The 13,237-nt window shown below is 51.4% G+C and overlaps 1 protein-coding gene across 2 annotated transcripts in view; it reads right to left on the bottom strand.

The window, feature by feature from the left end:
* The window catches only part of SELENOI (selenoprotein I), a 28,048-nt gene that overhangs the window by 14,413 nt on the left and 398 nt on the right, over positions 1–13,237 (bottom strand). The gene's annotated exons all lie outside the window — the stretch shown is intronic.

The raw sequence follows: 13,237 nt of genomic DNA, 5'->3' as shown, positions 1-13,237 counted from the left end.
CAGCTGCACCACAACTGCTTTTTGTCATCTGGTTTCTTTCCTACAGACAGTACAAAGATGGGGAAGTTGGAAGTGGGCAAAGGAGGACAGACAGTCAAGGGCAGGTGGGCATGGCCATCACCTCCTCTGGGTGTGGGGCCTCTGTGTGATCAGAGCTGGAAACAAAGCAAGCTGTGGAGGTGTTTCACTTACAACTCACTCCTCTGGCCACTCACCTTGCGTCCCACACTGTGGAGAGAGCAGGAGATGCCACACCAGTGATGGAGTTTCCTCATTCCTGTGTCAGCCCTCCAGGTCCAACACTTATGGAGACTGACATTCCTTCAGTGGGAATGCAGGGTCTCAACCTGCCTGTTCATACACGCTTGTGCCTTGGAGCAAAGCTGTGGAAGGAGCCCAACAGCCCTAGAGAGCCCCAAGCTGAGGACTGGGGCTCTTACACCCACAGAGCTGCTATCACACTTAGCTGCTGCAGTTGCTTTGCCGAAACACTCTCAAGGCCACAAACACAGCATTATCTTAGCTCACCATGCACAGCACCAGCTCTGTCATTCACCCACCTCATCCTCTCTGTCAATTAGCATCACTTTTTCCATTTCGGATCTCTATATGTTGGTCTAGTGACTCACGCATGTGACTATTATCCTTCTCTAAGTCATTTTTATATCACTACCATGACTACCTCAAGCCAGGACTCTGATTTCCCCCTCATTTTCAGGAAGAGAAGGTCAAAGGAAAAGTGTGAGTGCACAGAATGCATTCCATACTCCCCAGAGCTCCCTCCTCAAAACAGACAGGCACGTGTAACAGGCTCTGCTCTAAAATAGTCCTGTGTATGCAGACACCACTTCTCATGTAACTGCAGGAAGAAGCCAACCCAGCCCAGATGGTCCCATCAAGAAAAGAGCAAAGCCAACTTTGCAGAAGCAATCTTGTCTCTCACACTATGAAGCCGCAGCCTCCCCTGCACCTCATCCATGCCAGGACAGCCACAGGATCCCTCAGCCCCCTGCTTGCTCCATCTGACTGGCATTGTTATGGGATTTAGAGACATGAATGGCTCATACAGCTTAAAAACAACATTCATCATGCAACCAGGCAGTTTCTGGAAGATCCAATTATGTGTCCAAGGAGGAAAAAATACAGATTTATGGCCCAGATTCTACTAATAGCCTTCCTGTCCAGAAAAACAGTTGCACTGCTAAGTAATCTGGTTACCCTGAGCTAGCAGCAAAGCAAAAACAGTCGCATAGGTTCCCTGGGAACACCAATGTCAGACACCTGAACCCATCCAGGGTAGGCTGGGGGAGGACAGCACTGGTGGTACAGGCACCCATGCTGGGAACGGCAAGCAAAGATGGATTTGTACACCCCATTTTGCTCACAGGCACTCTGGCAAGGTCCATAGCAGCCTGTGCTGCTTGCTGGCCATGAACCTGTCTCACTGCTTGTCACTGGCAGCAGGAGCAGGGCAGAGGGAGCCTCAGCAGAGCAGCTCCAGCAAGTCCATAGGGCTGTTTCCTATACATCTCCTGAAGTACAAGAGGGCACAAGGTTAAGAACCTTCTCCCATCAAGCTCATGATAAGCCAAGACGCAGTGAACTCAACAAAGCCCAGCAAATGTAACCGAGCAGAGCCATGCCAGCACAAACAAGCCGCATTTGCACTATGCCCACACTCTGGTGATGCACAAGAAGTCACATCATGATTAATGGTACTTATTAACTCAATTCCTGTTTATCTTTGAGGTCACTTCTCAGCTCACGTAAGAACAGAGCATGTTGGCAGTGGTAAACCTGCAACGACCACATGAGCTGACAGGTTTGGCCCCCACCGTGAGCAGCAGGCGGGGAACAGCAGGACTAGTGTCCAGTCTGCCTGCCCCACAGCCAGGAGGGACTGCCCCAGCAGCAAGCAGACACTGCCCACAGTGTCTTCAACACCAGCATCACTTCCCTCCTCCTGCCTGGTTTTCACCATGCAGGTTTTAGAGATCTAGAAATTAAAGATCCTTCAAAACATTGCATGCAAAGGTTTTGGCAAGGTCAGAGTCCCTCTTCCCCAGGAGGAACTACCACAATGAGCAGAAAACTCCTTCCTGCTCCCCAAGCTCCATGGGGTGTGCAATTCATTGGGAAAACCTGATTTCTGCCCTGCCAATATGCTTTCACATTCAGAGCCTCAGTTCTCCCTGACACCAGCTGGGAGACTGTTCCTGCCTTCTGCAAACACAGAAAAGGGACCACTCCTCCAGCGAAGTCAATGGTGAACACTGGGGAGAAGCTCATACTCCACTACAGCTCAGGGGGCAGAAGTGTTTAGGACCACTGGTGTGGTGGCTGGGGAACTTGCTGTAATGGCCTCACTCTGGCAGGAGAAATCAGCTTCAGGGAAAGCAAAGCTCCTCAGGACCACAGCTACAAGAGCTACTGCAGAGGGATAAACCAAACATCCCTGAATGCAAACCACCAGCACATGACCACCCAGCCTAACCCAGACCTGGGCCCTCCATGCACCCGACTCATAGAATGGTTTGGGCTGGAAGAGATCTTAAGGTCTAGATCCAAATCCCCTGCCGTGAGCAGGGACACTTTCCACTAGACCAGGTTGCTCAAAGCCCCGTTCAACCTGGCCTTGAACACTGGCCTTGCCAGAGATGAGGCATCATTGTGCTGAGGGAAGGGGGGGGGAATTATTTCCCCATGGATACATAACATGGAGCAACACCTGATGTTGATGGCAGGCTTTAGAGAGCAGCCTGCCAATTTCAGCTGCATCCAGGAGCGCTCTCTGTTTGGGAGCATTAAATATCCATGAACATGGGTCACCGCTGCTTCTGCTGCGGTTCGAGGTGATCAGCTGCAGAAAGGATGCACAGATGGTGAAGACAGGAGTGGGAAAGATGAACCTTCAGGGGCCCAAGGCAGGGATGCAGTTCAAAGGGGATCAGCCAATGAAGAACCTCTGGAGTGGGAACTGAGGGATCAGAGCAATGATCCTGGGGAGGAAGAAAAGGCAGAAGCAGAAAAGCACAAACAGGAAACCTGTTAAAATTAACACTGTGACAACCAAAAGACTTTCCTACTGCTGACAGAGTTGGCTTGGACTTTGAAAAAAAGGGCTGAAGAACCCACGAGGGGGACCAAACTAGTTGTGCAAGCCTGCTCCTGGTGCCTAAGGAGAAGACAAATGACCAGGGTGAGCAGGATAGTGCAGCCGGGGCAAGGGGGCACAGAAGGCAGCAGGCTCCAGGCTGGGCTGCCCCTCACATGTGAACCACTGGGGAGCTGCAGACACTCACAGGAGTGCAGCCCCAGTCTGCTCCCCAGAGAACAAGGCCAGAAGGACTAGGCCTAACCCAGGAATGAGCTGGGTTTGATGCCAAGCCACCAACCAGGAGAACACACAAGAAAAGAGAACTTGTTACTGTGCCTAGAAAAAGAAATGAACTTTTAAGTATACCTATATCAAAGGAAAACACAAGCCCACACACATCAGGAGATGATTACAGATGAAACAAAGCACTGCAGGGAACGAGGGGGAAGACTACCTTCAAGTTTCAACAGAGCCTATGTGAAAGGCACAAATAAAACATTCTATTCCAAAGCACATGTCCTCTATAACACGTAACATTCTGCCTCCCCACATCCCTTGTCCCGCTTCTCCACAAAGAGGAAATTCACAATTTGCATAAAAAAGATGTGTTACTTTGTAAATCCTGACATCCTGCTTTGTGCAAGACTTGAAGCACAGCAAAGTCAGGCCAATTATAGAACCCAAATAACACGGCCATTTTCTGAGCCCGCTATGGGATACTTTCATTTCCACAATGTACTCTGATTCTCTTCCAAACACTCCCAATAGCCAAATACTTGCTGCTAATTAGCAAAGAGTGACTTTTAGGATAGAGTTCCTCATAGCCAAGACGCAACATGCGCCAACAAACACCACAGTAAACTTACAGTGCAACTGAAGAGACCCAAGGTGGCCTGACGAGCAGCCTATGCTATTTTAAAATGACTGCTCTGCACATCTTGCAACACTGGGAGAGCACTCCGGGCAAGAGCTGTGACCTGGCTGTCCTCTGCATGCTCTTCTTCCTACTCTTCCATTGCGCTCACACCCAGAGAAAGGCGCCCAGTTTTAACAGACGTCCCCAGCCACGAGCTGGGGACAGCAGTCCACTGTTTCAAGGGGGATAAGGGATGCAGAGGGTTACGGGCTGTTGCAGAGTCAGCTGGGCAGAGCAGGAGCCTCATCCTTCACCTGCACAGCAAGAGAAGAGCCAGAAGGGCTCGTGCTGCAGGACAGGACAAGGAATCCACTACCTGAACCCGTCACACACACAGGCTGCCTAATTCAGGCCTTTAAGGGCAGAGACTGCAGTAAAAAAAAAAACACACAAACAGCAGTGCAGAGCCAAAGACAGCTCCCCTCACCAGAAGGAAAGGCAGAGAGGTGGTTTGCAGCAGCACAAGCCTCACCCTGTGAGCATCAACCACAGAATCTTAGAATGGTTTGGGTTGAAAGGGACCTTAAACCTCATCCAGTCCCAACCCCCTGCCACAGGCAGGGACACCTTCCACTAGACCAGGCTGCTCCAAGCCCCATCCAACCTGGAACCAAGGCAGCCCTGGCCCAATAGTCCAGCTGTTTGGCAGCCAATATAGCCAAGCTGTGTGTCTCTGGGTGAGCCATCTTCTTGCACAAAACCCCACAGAGGTTTGAAATTCCTTATAGGAAACCCTGCAGGACCCACTGTGGACTGAAACAGCAGTAGGTCCCCAACCACAAAGGTCTTCAATCACTGTCATTGTGTGGCTAAAAACAGAGTATGGGGATCTCTCACCAAAACACGGTTCAAAATCTTTGATACCCCATAGATCAACTCTCACCACTCAGGAACCAGACCTGTGGCAGCAGCAAACAGCACCCCAAGGGACAAGCAGCAGCAGCAGGACTGTTCAAGACTAAGAGACACACACAGACTAGGTCCCAGGAGCAGAACTAGCTCATCACTCATCAAAACCTCACAATACATGTTAGAAGTGTCTTAGGACGCAGGATAAACCACTAACCCTCATCTCGTTGCTTTAGCACAGAGCAAAAGCTCAGCCAAGGCTCATGAGCTAGGTCCTTTCCAGTTAACCTACAAGCACTGTTTCCTCCAACCACAGCAGCTGGGCAGGTTTCAGACCACAAGAGCTACAAGGGCCACACTAAGCTAAGCAGAGGTTCAAAACCCTGAATTCAGCTGCAGAAATGGAGAAGAAAAACACCTCTGACTTTTACAGCTGCTTATCTTAGAGGTCATGGAATCTAGGAGGACTTCCTGCACCTTGGGAAGCATGCACTGTTTAAAGGCAAACACAGTCTCAGAGCAATCAGAAGAGCCCCGGGGGAAGGAGTTAAGTTACTCAAGAACAGGGCTCAAAGGCTTCCCCTCCTTCACACCTTTCCCGCTAAGGACCCTGCAGGAGAAGACAAGCTGTTTGTCTGGGTGTGAGGAAGACCAGTCTTTTAATTACCATAGCCTCACGCCTCACATCCACACCACTAGCATCAAAAACCTTTCCTTTCTGCTGCTCTCACTACCTGTTTTGTGGCTGTTCCACTGGTCTGAGCTGCTACTGGCACACACTGGTGGCTGCTCTGCAGGGCAAACCCTGCAGAGATCTCTTTAGGGCTTGTACTTCTAGAGCAGCCTCTAAAAGCCTGCCAGGGACAGCTTCCAGCCATCTGTAGCCCTGCTCTGCATAGCACTTGAAGTCTGAAGGCAAGAGGATTTCTTGAGGCTGTCTGAAGGGAAGAGCACCCTATTCTTCAGGGCAGAGAGGACACCAGCAGTTCTGCATCATACTGTTTGCTTAAGGGAGCTACAGATATTGCAAAGCGTGATACACACACAACTCATGGATCTGCAATGCCTGGCAGGGCTGGTGCTGCCTCAGGCTGATGACAGCCCAGGAGATCAGGGGTTCCCAGCTGGAAGAAGGATGCAGAAAAGGGAGAAGAGCACTCAGGAGGAAAGTACTTTCCATGATAAGAAGTCCTTTAAGGTAGATGTCTAGCCCTCTGGTGCATTCAGTGCACCAGGTCTCCCAAGCGAGGGCCTCATCAACACTGCAGGACAACTGTGCTTGACATACTGCAAATCCAGTCCGCTGCAGTGACCCTGACATGGGGACTGGTGAACATCAAGGAGTCAGCAATCCACACCACAGCAGCCCCAGACTGCCCAGGCCTGTGCTGCACTGCGCTGCACAGATCCCCCAGCCACAGGATAAGGTCAGCCAGCTTGTTGCAGTAGAGGAGCCTGTGGGCAGTTCCTACTTGGTATCAGTAACTGGGCCACCTGCATGTCCTATCCTTTACCCAGGAGTGCAGCAAGAAGCTCTCCTGGGAACATTCTTCCCATCTGACACCGGAAATGAGGAATAAAGTTGTTTTCCTGTAAGAAAATCCTCTAATAGCTCAAATGATCAAACTGTGGAGCCCAGTGAGACCTTAGAGCAGCTTCCAGTGCCTAAAGGGGCTGACAAGAAAGCTGGAGAGGGGCTTCTGACAAAGACCTGTAGGGACAGGACAAGGGGGAATGGCTTTAACCTGACAGAGGGGAGATTGAGATGAGATCTTAGGCAGAAGTTCTTCCCTGTCAGGGTGGTGAAGCCCTGGCACAGGCTGCCCAGAGAAGCTGTGGCTGCCCCATCCCTGGCAGTGTTCAAGGCCAGGTTGGACCTCAGGGGCTTGGAGCAAACTCGTCTAGTGGAAGGTGTCCCTGCCAGTAGCAGGGGGTTGGAAACATATGGTCTTCAACGTCCCTTCCAACCCAAACCCATCTGTGATTCTGTGAAATATCTTCTATAGACAGGATCTGTCCAGCACACTGCACATGGACCACAGGCCCATTTGATGCCTGAGGCTCCCACCATCTAAAAGGGTTGCAAGATTACCTATACTATTCTCTCCTTATAGCATTAGCTCTAACAAATGGCATTTGAAATGTCACTTGAAATGTCACCTTCCAGAGGCTGAGTGCCTCTCTTCTTGGAATAACAGACCAGCACCTCCTGGTACTATGTATGAGCCCCCCCAGGGCCTGCCACGTTCTCAAACACACAGCTACACTCCATACCAGATGCCTCTTCCACCCTCAGGAACATGCAGCTGGAGAAGGGTTGTCTTTTGCCAAGGCAAGAGATGTTACCCCTCACTGCTGCAGCCATGCTGCAGTGCTGCTATGGGCAGCTCTACACCAGCCACCTTGGTAGGAGAGCAAGGCTGGCATGTGCTGAGGTACTCCCCTCCATGCTGAGAGAACACAACCCGCTCACACCAGGTTGCCAGGCAAACCCACAGCAAAGTGCATGTTGCTGCAGAGAGAAGCTGGGATGAGCAGCAGGGATGCTTTCTCTAGCACTTGAACACTGCTAGCTGCTCCCAAGCCTCAGCCCAGCAGGCACGTGGCAGCAGACACCAAGAGGACTTCATTTTGCTGCCCACACAGGTAATGGGACAAAGAACTTCTTCACAAGAGCCACCAGCCTCCCCACGCCACTGCTGGTTGCGTGTTACCCATGGGCTGCCATCACCAGCTCCTGCTCAGGAGAGAGGGGACATAGAAATGGAAGGATTTTAGGGTGCAGGAGTTTTGCTATAAAAGGCACTTCCCAAGACCAAATTTGCTTTCCTCTTACTGAACTTATACTTGCTCCCAAAGCTTCTTAGGTAAGACTTCAGCCTGTCCCACCTTTGGGCCCAAACATGTGGCACTGCCTTCCCTCTCATGTCCCTCCCATGTCACATGTAAGCAGCAGCATTCTCACATCCTCCTTTACCAGCATTTCCCCCCAAACCGTTACTCCTGAGGATAACACATACCCTTAAGGAAAGCCCAAGGTCCAGGCGACATCACCAGGGAGGCTCATACCTGCACTTCCACCCAGCTCACATGGTGACAAAAACACACTAGCAGAGACCACTTACACACACAGCTGCAGCCTCATACACAGCAGTCACTCAAGTACTTCCCTTCCTCCTACATGAGCTGAATGAAAAAGCCATAGAGTGACCACACATCTGGCTGCAAGACATGCCCTAGGAATAGTCATCAGTGACTCCATCACATCAGAAGACACTAGTACAGCACAGGACACCAAAGGGTAAAGCTGAATAAAGCAGAATTGCAAGCAGCTCATACAGCACTGGGCAGGGAAAGTCTACAGAAAATGCAGGGCACACGACTGGGACACAAAAAGGCAGTGACAAACCATCAAAGCTGTCTGTAACTAACAGCACAAGCAATGTTGCAGCACTCTGCCCTTGCTTGCAGTCGAGCAGCTTTTGGCACCGTGGCAGCTGCGAGCGCAGCCTCCCGACCCACTAAAGGGAGCCACAAGAGTCACAGTGCTGCAGAAAACAACGTGCAGCTCATCAAGATGCACAAGCAGAAGTAATACTTGTGCTGTATGCGACACACAAAGCCATCCCTCCCCCCCCTCTCCACTGCACTGGTAAGGCTCCATCTCACACACTGCATCCAGCTCTGGGCACCACACTTGAGAAAGGCAGCGACAACTTCCACAAGGGAAATTTGTTTGGGTTGCTCTGTGAAAACAGGACTGGGAGGCAGCCTAGAGGGAAGAAAGGGATATGTCTTTCCCCTAGAGAAAACAAAGCAGGAGCAGACACCTCTGTAAATGTTCCACATAGTCCCATTTTTCCCTCTCCCCATAAAATTATAGAAGGTTTCCCAAAAGCCTGTCAGAAAGCAATCTGCAGATGGGTTTTTAAGAAGCAGATCACGACCTCTGGCATCCAACTGCAAGGTTTACACTCTGAAATCGCAATGCCTGGCTGCATCTTACTTGGCAGAAAACATTCAGTACTTAACAGAGCATCTGGTTTTGGGAGAGGACAGTCAATACAGCAGAGCGTCTGGTTTGCTTTTCTTTGGAAGGTCAACACATGCATCCTGCTCTACAGCCTCAAAACAAAAGCTTTATTTTTGATACCAAGAGCTCCACCCTGACAAGCCAGAGGAAGCACTGGAACAGACACACCTTGGATTTGTCCAGCACTCCAACTGCCACATACAGCATCTCCTCAGGAGAAGCCTTGCCATGCTGCTGCCAGGCAAGACTGTAACACATTAGTGACAAAGGACGTACGTGATTTGGCAGAGAAACCCTTCCTTCCCACTTTAGGTTTGCTTAAATTGTCTCCAGAGGTACATGTGCTACACCCAAATCACAATCTCCTACTGAGGAAGTGTTAGACGCACGATTAAACACAGTGCTTTCTGCTGTGCAGCTTCCTCAGCAGAGGAGCTCTTCAGCATCCCTTCAAGAGCAGCTAAAGGACGGCTCCCTCTACACCCCACCACCCGCAGCACAGAGGCAGCTGGTGACAGGAGCGGTGTACACCTGCCTCTCCCCCAGCCAGGAGATATGTGCATACTGCAAAGCTAAAACCATCTGGATTCCTGAGTTGCCGCTTCCCATATGCACTCCTGGCAGCAACAGGGGGAGTAAACCAGCCAGGGCTGGAGAAAGCTGTGGATCATCTTGCATGAAGCAATTTTGCTTTTCCTGTATCAGCTGCAGGGACACTAGCTCCTCTCTGAGGACACATTCCTTCCCTTGGCTGCCTCTTCCATGTACCCCCAACTGTGCTTGCTCTTCTCCAAATCTATCGTGTGAAGGCTGGAAAGCTTCTGCCAGGTGCAGCTTAAAGGCTGAGGCAGTCAAAGGCTGCAGAGCTGTTGGCAGCAGGAACTGAAGGAGCCTTCCCGCAGAGGGTTTGGTTCTGACCATGCATCGCAGTTATGGCTGGTCCAACCTAAGCTCAAAGCCTCCCAGCTGTGTTGGCTCCAAGTACAAATTCAAGTTAGACAACACAAGACACCTTCTCAGGTGACCTGGTGCTGCTGCCACACACTGACTCCTTCGACTCAGGTTAAAAACACAGGCTCACTTTGGGGATGAGGCACAGAAAGCAGCTCAGCAACAGCTACATTACTCTTCTGTTCCTTTGCACTGCCATCCATACACATCCCACTTTGCTTCTTTCTTGCTCTGTCCATTTGGGATGACAGTTTATACTGTTGCAGAAGTTTTCTGGGCAAGAACTGTTAGTTGTATGCAGAAGGTCAATCAGCTTTTCATCAACAGAGTGGTGGTGGATCTAGAGTCACCTTCCAGGAAAGGAAAGGGCAGAGCAGACAGACTGAGATGGACTTGTTAGGCCTGGAGAAGGCTCCACAGAGACCTTAGAGCAGTTTCCAGTGCCTAAAGGGGCCAACAAGAAAGCTGGAGAGGGACTTTTGACAAGGGCCTGTAGGGACAAGACATGAGGGAATGGCTTTGAACTGACAAAGGGGAGATTTAGATGAGATATTAGGAAGTTGTTCTTCTCTGTAAGATGCTGATTCTGTGACAAGCCTCAATGCCTAAAGCAAGGCTGGAATATGCAACCCAGTATTAGAGATTTGGGCCTGGATGAGCCCTTTTCTCAAGGCTAAAATAGCAAACAAAAAAAAAGCTCCCCAAGCAAACAACACACACAGGAGGGCAGCACTGCACAGACCGATCAGGGCTTCACTGCCCTCACGGCAGTCTGACATGCCAGCTCTGACTCCTCTTTTCCATATTTATTGCCATCTCCAGCAAAGCACTTTAACCTGCAGGTGCTCACACTGCCCTGGGGAGCATGTAAGACAAACCCTCAGCACAGGATAGAATGATGCTCTTTGAGCACCAAGCATGAACCTGCATGCTCTTATCAAAGTCCCTGCTGACTCAGTAAAACCACAATCTCTCAAACAAAGCTACTTGTGCCAGTAAGACTGCACTCCTGCTCTCAGGACACATGCAGCTTTCTTGGCCTCTGCCCATCCATTCAGCTGTGCCAGGCTTGGAGCGGTAGCTCCACCATGCATCGGAGACCTCCTTACACATTTCAGCCCTATGCCATCCGAAACCAAGGCCAGTAAACACAACACCAGGGCATAACTGGTGCCAGCAAGCAGCCAGTGCTGCCTACACTGTACTTCATGTGCAAGACAGGACCTTTCTCCTCTCCCTGGTCTGCATTCAAGGTCCTGTTCATAGATTTAAGTGCAACAGTGTTTCATCAGAAGCACCTTCATAAAGGCCATGACCTGGGAGCAGGTCTTTGGTGCCTGCTAAACAAATGAAAAGGTTGCTGCACCCTCCCAAGTTCAACTGCTAGCACTATCTGTAGAGGGTGGGGACCCCATTCTCACCACACCGGTACTGAGAAGGAAGGCAGCAACACCACAAACCCCTCTACGCACTGCTGGAAATAGGGTTAACGTGCAAGAGTCTCCCTGTTTAAGCAAAAGCATTGTCTTCGCAGGAGCAAAATTAGTTACTTTGCAAGGCCTGGCTCAAACCCGAGTGTGTTTTACTTAACTTTTTCTAGCACCCACACAAAACTGCCATCTTTCACTGCCTTTCTAAACACAGATTTTACTGACAAATCCCCATACGCTCAGCTTTCCACAAGAAATCTCATGCAACCTGTCACATTGGTCAAACTCGCTCTACCAAGTCCATTTATCTCCACCTCATCAGCAATGAGCCTGCCAAAGGAGATTGTGAGGAAGCCCTGACCACTCCTGCCCCCACAGACTGCTCCAGGAGGAGCTTCAGCTTCACTCCCCAGATGTCTCAGACTTATCCAGGCTTAAAGGACACTCTGTGATTCACCCTGGAAGGATGACTGCAACATGACCCAATGCGATGGATCCTAGAACAAGAACAAAGGAGAAGATGAGGTAAAACCTTTTAGCTTCACTGTTGGTCTGGGAGAAGAAAAAATACAACAAACACCCTCCCCTCCGCATAAACACAATGTTCCCCTGTGTTAAAGATACCATATACTTTGGCCCAAATCAGCCCGTAGGGATTTAAACTGCTATGACAGAGTCCATCAGCACTTACAGAGCCTTCCTTCAAAGACTGCACACATGGCATGCTCAAGCAAAGAGACAGGGATAACATCTGACATGTTTTTGTTGGTCTGACCACACACATAGCAGCCACAGCAAGGAAGCAACATGGTCTCAAGCTAAATATGGGATCCCACACGCACCCACAGTCCCCTCCTCTGCAGCCCCTTTGTGGCAGGGGTGGCCACAGTGCAACCTGGCAAAGGACGGCGTAATGACATGCCACAACTGCCTGCCTCGACCACACTGCTGACGGGCAAGGAAGGGGAGGGAGGACAAGCAAGCTGCCACAGTACCACTCAAAATCACACCCTCACTGTGCCCAGTGATGCCCCTCACTCCTAGGGTCAGATCAGGGAGGGGGGCACACACACTGAATGTGCTCACACCACACTTGGTAACGTCATGTTGTGCTGTACTTGGACATGAAGATGTGTCCCCACTCCAGGAACATGCCTAGGGGAGCACAGCTGGCACGAAGTCACACTGCCACTGCCCCACACTCTGCTGTCCCCACTGCTGGGCACAGACTGTCCTCCCCAGGCGGCAAACAGCCTGGGAGTGCCCACCTGAAGCACAGACCTGCTCACACTGCACTGTGCTGGACGTTGTACCCTGCAGCACTGCACGTGGCATCCTCGTCCCCACTGGGAAACAGGCTGGGGGGTGCCCAGTTTGCACACAGACACCCCTCGGCTCGCTGCAGAGCACATGACAGTCCCCTGTCCCCGCCAGCAAGGAGAGGGTCCCACGTCTCACACTGTCACACCTTCAACACACTGGTCCTTAATGCACCGAGCCCCCCCCAACCGTGAAAGAGCTGGGGGGGGGGGGGGGGGGGGCTAAGGGGAAGAAGCATTTCATCATGCTGCATTGCACTGGGGCCCCCCTACACGGCCCACCCAGGAAAAGGGCATGGGGAGGGATGGGTGGGGGTCCTGCATGGAACCGAGCACCCACCACGCTGCCCCAGACCTCACCGCACCCCACAGTGAGGCAGCGGCTGGGTGGGGGGGGGACACGTTTCATACAACCACCCTTTTAATAAACACACACATGCACCCGGGACCCGACCCCATTGCCGCTGGCTCCCCCCACGGAACCAGGCCCCGAGGCTCCCCCTGCACGGGGCCAGGACCTACGGCCGCCCCCGCCTCCCCGCAAGCCACAAGTGCTCACGGCAGCTCCCCTCTCCCCAGCTCCCGTGTCCCACAGCACCCCGAGCCCCACGACACCCCCTCCCATAGCGCCCAGCACCACAC

The sequence above is a fragment of the Pezoporus wallicus genome, unplaced genomic scaffold, assembly GCF_028554395.1.
Source record: "Pezoporus wallicus isolate ANWC-B61680 ecotype Strahan unplaced genomic scaffold, APGP_CSIRO_Pwel_v1 contig_11009, whole genome shotgun sequence".
Classification (NCBI taxonomy): Eukaryota; Metazoa; Chordata; class Aves; order Psittaciformes; family Psittacidae; genus Pezoporus; species Pezoporus wallicus.
Note: the sequence above shows the minus strand (reverse complement) of the source record. Positions and strands in the feature narration are given on the sequence as shown.